This window comes from Oncorhynchus mykiss, chromosome 8 (genome assembly GCF_013265735.2).
Source record: "Oncorhynchus mykiss isolate Arlee chromosome 8, USDA_OmykA_1.1, whole genome shotgun sequence".
NCBI classification, from domain to species: Eukaryota; Metazoa; Chordata; class Actinopteri; order Salmoniformes; family Salmonidae; genus Oncorhynchus; species Oncorhynchus mykiss.
Window position 1 is genome coordinate 25239207 of NC_048572.1, and position 11280 is coordinate 25250486.

Sequence of the window (11280 nt, forward strand, 5' to 3'; positions counted from 1 at the left end):
CCGGCTCGGAAACCAGATTGCACAGCGGAGAAGGTACGGTGGGATTCAAGATGGTCAGTGACCTGTTTGTTGACTTGGCTTTCGAAGACCTTAGATAGGCAGGGCAGGATGGATATAGGTCTGTAACAGTTTGGGTCCAGGGTGTCGCCCCCTTTGAAGAGGGGGATGACTGCGGCAGCTTCAAATTATACCCATCCACAACGTTTTTAAAGCTGATCATTTGCCTTGCACATCGTATCAAAATACTAAAAAACTACTTAAACAGGAAAGAATTTAATTGAATTATTTTTTGATCACAGAACCAATGAGAGGTAATTTGATTTTGTCTATTTAAGCTTTCTTTCTATTTAAGCTCTGGTAGGCATTCCATTTTCTCCATCACCCCTCCAAGGTCTGGTCACTTCTCACTCGCTCTCTCCTTTTTCTCCCTCCAGCTCTGTCAGGGGCTAGCTGCATCCATCGTTTTATGTATTTTTCTATATCCACATCCGGAACTTCAGAACGGCTGCGACGCACAGCACCTTTGTGCCTTAATCCTGGACCCATGATTAAGGCACAGCTTCGGTCTCCTTCTTCTCCACGGATATAAAGTCCATAATGTGAAACATGCTGTGTATATTGAGAATGAATATCATTCATAGTATTGAAAGTAAGACTCTCATAAGAGGACTAGCTCTGCTGACCATCCAAATGCAGGCTGTGGTGTTGATTGTAACCGCTGACCCTCACTGATTCTGATTGACCCACATTTATTGTGTATTTGTGTCATGGTTATTTTTTTAGACATATTTCACTTTTCCATGCTAGTTGGTGATTTATGTATGATCACAGGTTTGTAGTGTATATGCATATTACTATTCTCATTAGTTTTGACACAAATTCATACACTTTAAAAGATGCATTTGTATTTAGAATAGTTCAAATGCTTATATATATTTCACACTTTTTATACAACCATTTACATACTGATGCTACAAAAAAAAACATTTCTCAGCTCTGGCATCCAACTAAAATGCAGCAGTTTTATAAATGATGTTCGTAAAATACAATCAAGTATTTGGCAGTATCTGTTAAATTGCCTACCGTCTGTAAGCTGTTTCTGTCTTAACAACCGTTCCACAGGTGCATGTTCATTAGTTGTTTATGGGTCATTGAACAAGCATGGGAAACAGTGTTTAAATGCTTTGCAATGAAGATCTGTGAAGTTATTTGGATTTTTACTAATTATCTTTGAAAGACGGGGTCCTGAAAAAGGGACATTTCTTTAGTTCAGTTGTTCTATCCATGCTGCGTGAACTTTCTAGTACATGTAGGTCTTAGAAAGAGGCAGGTCTGGATTTCAATAAGCATTGCATAAATAATGTCACCTAGGGGTCATGATTGGGGCTGTTCCAAATGATTGATGTATTAAAACAATTGATTATGCTTATGTTGTATTAATAGTTATATGACCCCTCCCTCTTTACATTTATAGGGTCCTAGACTACAGATTAACAATATGTATATATATTGAGGTTTTAATATTGTTCCACAGTTTGTTGATGTGCTATACTCGTGCATCTTTAGGGCTTTGTTTCCAACCTTTGCATGATTGTGGCTTTGGCTCAGGCGTTGTTTTAGTTCCTAAAAGTGAGTGGAACAACATAACGTGATGCTTCTTCAAAGATTACAGTAAGCATAACTTTATGATAGTAAGTGGTGTCATGACAACAGCCTCTCCCACTCCCCTCAGCAAAACAAAGGAGTTGATTGTCGATTTCAGGAAGCAGACGGGACTGCAGTAGAGAGTCACGAGTTTTAAGTTCCTCGGCATCCACACTACCAAAGACTTGTCATGGATCAACAACACCACCACTCTGATACCAACAGGTTCAGAGAATATTTATATCTACAAGCCATCAGACTGCTGAACACTTGAACTGGACTGACCCCCTGCTCTGATTCTCTGCATCTTATCACACATGCATTCACTCATGCACACACCCACACGAACATACACACACATACACTGAGTGTACAAAACATTACAACACCTGCTGTTTCCATGACATAGATTGACCAGGTGAATCCAGGTGAAAGCTATGATCCCTTATTGATGTCACATGTTAAATCCACTTATATCAGTGTAGATGAAGGGAAGGAGACAGGTTAACAAACCATTCTTAAGCCTTGAGACAATTGAGACATGGATTATGTATGTGTGCCATTCAGAGGGGGAAGGGGCAAGACAAAAGATTGAAGTGGCCTTGAACAGGGTATGGTAGTAGGTGCCAGGAGCACCGGTTTGTGTCAAGAACTGCAACGCTGCTGGGTTATTCACGATCCACAGTTTCCCGTGTGTATCAAGAATGGTCCACCACCCAAAGGACATCCAGCCAACTTGACACAACTGTGGGAAGAATTGGAGTCAACATGGGCCAGCATCCCTATGGAACGCTTTAGACACCTTGTGGAGTCCATGCCCCGACAAATTGAGGCTCCTCTGAGGGCAAAAGGGCAACTCAATATTAGGAAGGTGTTCCTAATGTTTTGTACACTCAGTCTCTATACATCCATGCTACACCACATCACAACAGATGCTACCAGACTCTTATTATACGGCTCAGTTTGAACACTTCCCTCCATGTATTGGACTATAAAGTGTGCTTTCTTGTGTTATGCTTATGCTAAATTGTTTATTCTATTCTATTGAGCCATTTACTTTATGTTCATATTCTTAATGTTTTATTGTTTATTATTATTGTTGCGTTGTCGAGATGGAACCTGCAAGTAAGCATTTCGTTGGACGATATATATCCCTGCGTGTCCCATACATACAACTAAGAAAACCTGAAACTATGATAACCTTCAGTTTACAGTGCATTCGGAAAGCCTTATTCTAAAATGGATTCAATTCATTTTTCCCTCATCAATCTTTTCTATGAGAAATTGAGCTCAGGTGCATCCTGTTTCCATTGATCATCCTTGAGATGTTTCTACAACTTGATTGGAGTCTGTCAGGAGTTCACCTAGGGGTCATGATTGGGGCTGTTCCAAATGATTGATGTATTAAAACAATTGATTATGCTTATGTTGTATTAATAGTTATATGACCCCTCCCTCTTTACATTTATAGGGTCCTAGACTACAGATTAACAATATATATATATATATATATATATATATATATTATGAGGTTTTAATATTGTTCCACAGTTGTTTTCTAGTTATATCTCTCTCTGCCTCTTATAAAGAGATGTGTGACTGAGACAGAAGAGGAGTAGGAGATAGACTAGTCAGACATTCCACTATAAATCAACTTGGACATTTACTGCTAAGCTTTTAGATACCACACTAAAATCCTTGTTTATATAGCTGTGTAGGCATGGTTTTGGTTTCATGAGTAAAAGATAATGACGCAGGCAGTGACATCACACACGGGTTTGATTAAATAATATGGGACCTTTTCTTTGTTGCAGAACTTACTCGGAAACATGCATGCTATGTTCCTGATTGTCAACTTCTGTCTGCAATTGCATTAATAAAGGTTTTTGAATGATTTCATTAAAGATATTGTCATAATGCTAATTTCACCAATGAGCCAGGAACGGACCAAGGAACGAACCCTAACATTTGGCGAGCTAGCCAGGAGTGAGTGTCACCCCGTTTGGCGGAGATTCCACACCACGGTGCCACAGCTCAAAATTAAATAAGGTAAGCAGACACCCGTTTAATCTAAGTCTGTAATTAAATGGCATTCACTGGTGTGGTTTCCCTCTAACAAGTAAGTGGCACCTCACTCAATCTAAAATATAGACATATACTTTGAATATGACATAGTCGGATCCTAGTTTGGTAAACTTACGTAACAGGCTATTGGTGAAATGCATGTCAATACAGGATGAATGAAATGAAGGCTTGATGATTTTTATTTTTATTTGTTTACTAGTTATTTATTGTGCAGAGGTGGTTTGACGAGGCCATCTAAGCCTTGCCCTATCCTACGGGGGTTGCCGATATTATTTGATTGAGAGTTATTTTGCAGAGGTGGTTTGACGAAGCTATCTGAGGCTTGCCCTATCCTACGGGGGTTGGCCGGTTATGAGTTAAATACTAGTTCGTTTTGCAGAGGTGATTCAGCGTTAATCACCTCATTTTATTTGACGTAATTACCCAGATACTAGTTCTTTTTTTATTATTTTGTAGAGGTACCCAGTGAATGAGTTGAGTTGTTTATGAATAGTCGTAATTTTGTGTGAGATTTACCAAGTGAATGAGTTGAGTTGTTTATGTATAGTGCGTTGTATGTTTCATTGTTTGTTTGTCTGTGCATTATGGCAGGGGTTATTGGGTAAAGGCCCAATAGTGGAATAAAAAGTTAGAAGTAGGACAGAAATTATTTGAATAAAAGGTTGAATGTATTTGTTCATAGAAAGTTACTTTGTATCACCACCAGGGGGCACTGGTATAACATCTATATCCAACATCTATATAAGGTACCACAGTTGACAGTGTATGTCAGCACAAAAACCAAGCCATCAGGTCGAAGGAATTGTTCGTATAGCTCCGAGACAGGAATGTGTCGAGGCACAGATCTGGGGAAGGGTACCAAAAATATCTGCAGCATAGAAGATCCCCAAGACCACAGTGGCCTCCATCATTCTTAAATGGAAGATGTTTGGAACCACCAAGACTCTTCCTAAATCTGGCTGCCCAGCCAAACTGAGCAATCGGTGGAGAGAGCCATTGTCAGGGAGGTGACCAAGAACCCGATGGTGGGGGTTGAGGCCAATACCGTTCCACCCTTCCAGGGAGAGCGGTCACGCGTCATCAGAGTGCACAACAGGACGATGTACTGTCTACACTCGGTTTGTTGTTTACATTAAAACTTTTTCATTAAATCGATTTTAATCCAAACTAAAGTTTTGTTATTAAGAATTCCACAACGCGGTTAGCCTTTAAGGCTTGGACTGCAAGTTTGTGCTCCTTTTTTTTGCGTGGATTCCACGAGTGCTAGCTGGCTGTACTACAGACACCTGTCGTCGTCGTGGGAAAGACTCGTTGTTATCTTTTCGTAAAACAACTGGTTTCAGTATAGAGCCAATCTGGATACCAAGGAGATCCTGAGGGAAATCGACGAGTACCAACAGCTCTTTACGCTATGGAGGAACAACATACTCCTTCGTGGAAAGATCAGACCACCTCACAAAATAACTTTAATCCGACAAAAATAAGAATAACGAATTCATCTACAGACACGGACAATTTACTTACCATTGAGGTAGAGGCTAATGCTCTGGCTGGAATCCATGCAACAATGGAAAAGTTGTGTGAGGAGGTAGCAGGGCTGAAGGGGAGTTTGAAGTTCAGCCAGAGTGAAATTCTCAAGCTCCAAAGAGAAAACAAGACACTCACAGCCAAGGTAAAAATACACGATTCCAACACGGATTGTATACTCAGGTAAAACAGGGTGATGAAGGAGACGCTACTAGACATACAAAGTCGTAGCATGAGTGAAAATATATTTTTTTCTGGTATTCCTGAGGACGCATTCAATCATCCAGAGGGCGCAATCGGAGAATTCATGAAATCCGCATTGAAACTTCCTATAGAGACTGTAAACAAGGTGGCTTGCCACCGAGTACACAGACTTGGAGCTCGGAGCGACAAGACCAAGGGTCCCCAACCGATCATCGCAAAATTTGAACACTACCAACAAAAGGAGCTGATCAAAAGCAGAGGAAGGGAGCTTAAAGGGACCAAATTCGGTCTCAATTACCAATTTTCCAAGGAGATAAACGAACGTCGTAAGAGACTGTATCCGGTACAAAGACAACAAAGGGAGAAGGGTAAGCGTGCCTTTATCATTGTGGACAAACTCTTTATAGATGGACAGCTATTCCGAGACAGCTCCATAACACCGTGGCCCTACTAAATTCTACAGGGACTTCAGGTTACGAAAAAAAAAGTACAGGAGCTGTTTAAAATATCTGAACATTATGAAGTGGATATGAACACACGTACTCAATTACATGTTTGCTTACACGTACAGACTTATACACACACACACACACACACCTGATCTCGCTCTCTTCTCTCACTCTCTTTCCTCTTCTCTTCTCTCCCTCTCTCTTTTGTCAAGAACTGTTTTATAATTGAATGTGTTTATTGTTTGTCTATCTATTTAATGTATTTGTCTACAAGTTTATATATATTTACAACACGCAAGGGGAAGATATCAAAATAGGGGCATTGGGGAATAATAACATATTGTACGGAATACATTTGTACTGTAGTAAAGCCGTCTCTAGAGTAATGCAAGGTCTCTTTCATGATCATGTGAAACGTCAATTGCTGTGGAAATGCTGGGGTGTGTTTTTCAATTATGTTAAAGGTAATTATGATGCAACTATGATGGTGATACAATATGGATTACAATTATGAATATTAAGGCTATACTCACTACATGTTACACACAGACACTCAAACATGCAAATTGGCAGAGTTATTATTTATTTGGACATCACACATTATAGTCTTACTCTTATACAGACATCATACACACTTTCATATTATATCCAATATCATACACATCAACCTACTCAGATTTGTTACACTCATAATTTTTCTCAATTTTCTAACATCTGGCTCACAGGCAATGGAATAAATAAAAAAATTGCTAGAACCTATGTCTTGAATTCTAAATATCAGACATTTGAAAGCTCTAGTTTTGACCTTCATAATACCTCTGATGGCAGTAACTTTACAAGCACTAATTATGGTCAATTTAGCCTGAGAATAGTATCCAGATATGGTTATGGGTGAAGTAAGTATATTTTAGTTAACCTTTATTTAACTAGGCCTGTCAGTTAAAAACAAATCCTTATTTTCAATGACCACCCAGGAACAGTGGGTTAACTGCCTGTTCAGGGGGAGAATGACAGATATGTACCTTGTCAGCTCAGGGGTTTGAACTTGCAACCTGCTGGTTACTAGTCCAACACTCTAACTGCTAGGCTACCCTGCCGCCCCATTATAGCTATTTATAATTGTAACGATTTGGCAGATTATGAAAAAGAAGATCAGTCTTTACATGGCTAAAAGAAAGGGAATATAACATATACTGTTTACATTAAACTCACTCTACATCCTTAGATGAAGTTGCGTGGAAAAAGGAATGGGGTGGTGAAATAATTTTCTGTCATGGACAAAGGAACTCAAAGGGTGTGATGATATTAATGAACAAAAATGTCGATATGTACAAATGATCAGGAATGATTCGCAAGGAAGGTTGATCCTTTTGAATATGAAAGTGGACCAAAAAGAGATTTGGCTCATTAATCTATATGGTCCGAATCAGGATGATCCACACTTCTTCGAAAACATCTCTACCAATTTATTGAACTTACAGGTGTGGCAGTATAACTTTCGTCCGTCCCCTCGCCCCTACCGGGCTCGAACCAGGGACCCTCTGCACACATCAACAACTGACAGCCACAAAGCATCATTACCCATCGCTCCACAAAAGCCACGACCCTTGCAGGGCAAGGGGAACAACTACTTCAGGTCTCAGAGCGAGTGACATCACCGATTGAAGCGCTATTAGCGCACACCACCGCTAACTAGCTAGTAATTTCACATCGGTTACACTCACCCCCCTTTTGACCTCCTCCTTTTCCGCAGCAACCAGTGATCCGGGTCACGGCACCAATGTAACAGTATAACTTTCGTCCGTCCCCTCGCCGATTTAAACGCTATTAGCCCGCACCACCGCTAACTAACTAGCAATTTCACATTGGTTACACAGGCAACAAATTATCTAACCATTATGGTAGGAGACTATAACACAGTGTTAAGTACCTCAATGGACAGTTAAGGTAATCACTCTACAAACTATCATCACTTAAGGAAATCCCAAATATTATGGACACATTAGAATTAGTGGATATTTGGAGACTAAAAAACCCCGACCTAGTGAGATATACATGGAGGAGACTTAATCAAGCTAATCGTCTTGACTTAAGGTTAAAAAATAGGAGACAGAATGCGATCGGATCATCATCAAATTGGCATTCACATAACTCTTATAGATTTTCCGTGTGGACGGGGATATTGGAAATGTAATCAAAGTTTACTGGAGGACAACTTATTTTTAACTAAGACAAAATCATTTAAAACTGAATTTTTCCAGTATACTATAGGTTCTGCAAATCCCCTTATTGTTTGGGATACCTTTAAATGTACCTTCAGGGGTCATTCAATTCAATATTCATCAATAATAAAAAAGCAGTTTCTGGCTAAAGAGACAAGACTGACAAGGGAAATCCATGAACTAATAGTACAGGTAGATAGCAATAAAAACAATACTACAGAGAAACAAAATAAGTTATAAGAAATTATTCAAGAATGATTTAATGTAATCTATTACAAAAATAATGCAAACTGGATGGAATATGGAGAAAAATGCACAAAATTCTTCCTAAATCTCTAATACAGGAACGCTAACAAAAATAATTTTGATTTTTTTTGTAGATTTTTTTTATTTTTATTTTTTTTGATAAATGGCCTCCTCCACGTCTCCTGATGTACTGGCCTGTCTCCTGGTAGCGCCTCCATGCTCTGGACACTACGCTGACAGACACAGCAAACCTTCTTGCCACAGCTCGCATTGATGTGCCATCCTGGATGAGCTGCACTACCTGAGCCACTTGTGTGGGTTGTAGACTCCGTCTCATGCTACCACTAGAGTGAAAGCACCGCCAGCATTCAAAAGTGACCAAAACATCAGCCAGGAAGCATAGGAACTGAGAAGTGGTCTGTGGTTATCACCTGCAGAACCACTCCTTTATTGGGGGTGTCTTGCTAATTGCCTATAATTTCCACCTGTTGTCTATTCCATTTGCACAACAGCATGTGAAATTTATTGTCAATCAGTGTTGCTTCCTGAGTGGACAGTTTGATTTCACAGAAGTGTGATTGACTTGGAGTTACATTGAGTTGTTTAAGTGTTGCCTTAATTGTTTTGAGTAGTGTATGATCCCCAATCAGAGACAACAATAGACAGCTGCCTCTGATTGGGAACCATACCAGGCCAACATAGAAATACAAATCTAGAGTACCCTCCCTAGTCACACCCGGACCTAACCAAAAAAGAGAATAAAAGGATCTCTAAGGTCAGGGCGTGACACTATTTATGGAACTATTTCCCTGATTAACTCCTTAGTCAAATCTCAGTGTACTCACTTACTTATGGCTTCAAATATCTATTCAATAATATATCCATCGGGACAATTAGTTTTTCAGTAGGACCGATTGGAGTAATGGCTATCTCTGTATTTTACGTGAGAATCTCTCTGGGAGCATCAGGTGACCACTTGCGCAATGTAGCCGCCTACGGGTATTTTTCAGTAAAACTATGTCACAATGCTGTAGACACCTTCGGGAATACGGAGAAAGAGGTTGATAGCCCATTCACTGCTCAATAGGGACCCATTGGAATGCAGCGCTTTCAAAACATGAGGCACTTCCGGATTGGATTTTTCTCAGGCTTTCGCCTGCAACATCAGTGCTGTTATACTCACAGACAATATTTTTACAGTTTTGGAAACTTTAGAGTGTTTTCTATCCTATTCTATGCATATTCTAGCATCTTGTCCTGACAAAATATCCTGTTTACCAAACGGGAGTCACAAAAGGTTATGGCGCTGCCTACTCCTGATGATTTGTTTTCAAATCATATGAGCAAAAAATATTTTGCTTTATCTGGGACGCGAAACCAGACAAAACAAAACAAGCCTATCTATATAATGAATATGAATAGGGTGGGTTGAGATGATTAAATATAAAAGCACTAAACCTCTCTCTAAAAGCTTCACTCATTCAAAAGTATTATTTGAACCCTACATGGTTCTCAAGTAGATTAATAAGAAAAGCTCATCCATTGTTTAAAAATTGCATTTTTGCCTTTGTGCAGATTGCCCTGTCTCATTTTCGATTAATTGAAAATGATATTACTTTTATATATTACTTTTTTCAAAGTATCTCTCTTTTTCAAACAAGCATTGCAGAGCTGGCGACCATTTACATTTCATCCCCCTGAAAAGATAGAACAAATATTACAACAAATATTATGGCTGAACTCAAATGTGCTGGTTGATAAAATACCTGTATTTATGGGAAAGATGTTTGAAAGGGGTATTTTGTTCTTAAATTATATTGTAAATTGTAATGGTAGAGTTGTGTCCTTCATGGAGTTATCAGAATTGTACGGGAAGGTCTGCTCAATCCAAGAATACAACCAATTGATTACAGCATTGTCCCAAAAATGGAGGAGGCAGGTGGCAGCCGGCGGAGGTACGGAACTGGTCTGTCTGCCCAATATCAAGGATCAAAACTGGCGGAGGAATAAAAATAGCATAAATAAGAAAGTATACCAGTTTCATTTGAGGACCACAACTGTGCCATACAGATGGCAAAATAGTTGGGAAGAGATGTACTGATTCCATGGTACAGGGTGTATGAGTTGATATATGAAACAACGCAAGATTCAAGACTTTTCAGCTAAAATTATTATATCGAATTCTTGCCACCAACAAAATGTTTAATATTTGGGGAATAAAATCACGGAAGCTCTGCAGATTTTGTTGTGAGGATACAGAATCAATAGACCATGTATTTTGGTATTGCCCTCAGGTAGCCTGTTTCTGGTCTCAGGTTCAGGAATGGCTGAAAATGCATAGCATTGATCTAAAATTGACCCTAGTAATAGTACTGTTAGAAGATCTGGAGAGACCGGGTCAGTCAATTACTAATAATCTAATACTCTTAGTAGAATAATTTATCTTCAACACGCAATCTGTAGATTATTTTTGATTAGATAGATTGAAATTGGACATTGAACTTCACAGCATAGTTGAAAGATATGTGTTGCGTAGAAACACGAAGTGGGTGGCCAGCAGAGATAGATGGGATGTGCTGAGGGAAGCTGAGGGTTGGTAAATTGTAAACCTGCACCAAGCTGGGAAGACTGAATCTGCAATAGGTAAGCAGCTTGGTTTGAAGAAATCAACTGTGGGAGCAATTATTAGGAAATGGAAGACATACAAGACCACTGATAATCTCCCTCGATCTGGGGCTCCACGCAAGATCTCACCCCGTGGGGTCAAATTGATCACAAGAACGGTGAGCAAAAATCCCAGAACCCCACGGGGGGACCTAGTGAATGACCTGCAGAGAGCTGGGACAAAATTAACAAAGCCTACCATCAGTAACACACTACGCCGCCAGGGACTCAAATCCTGC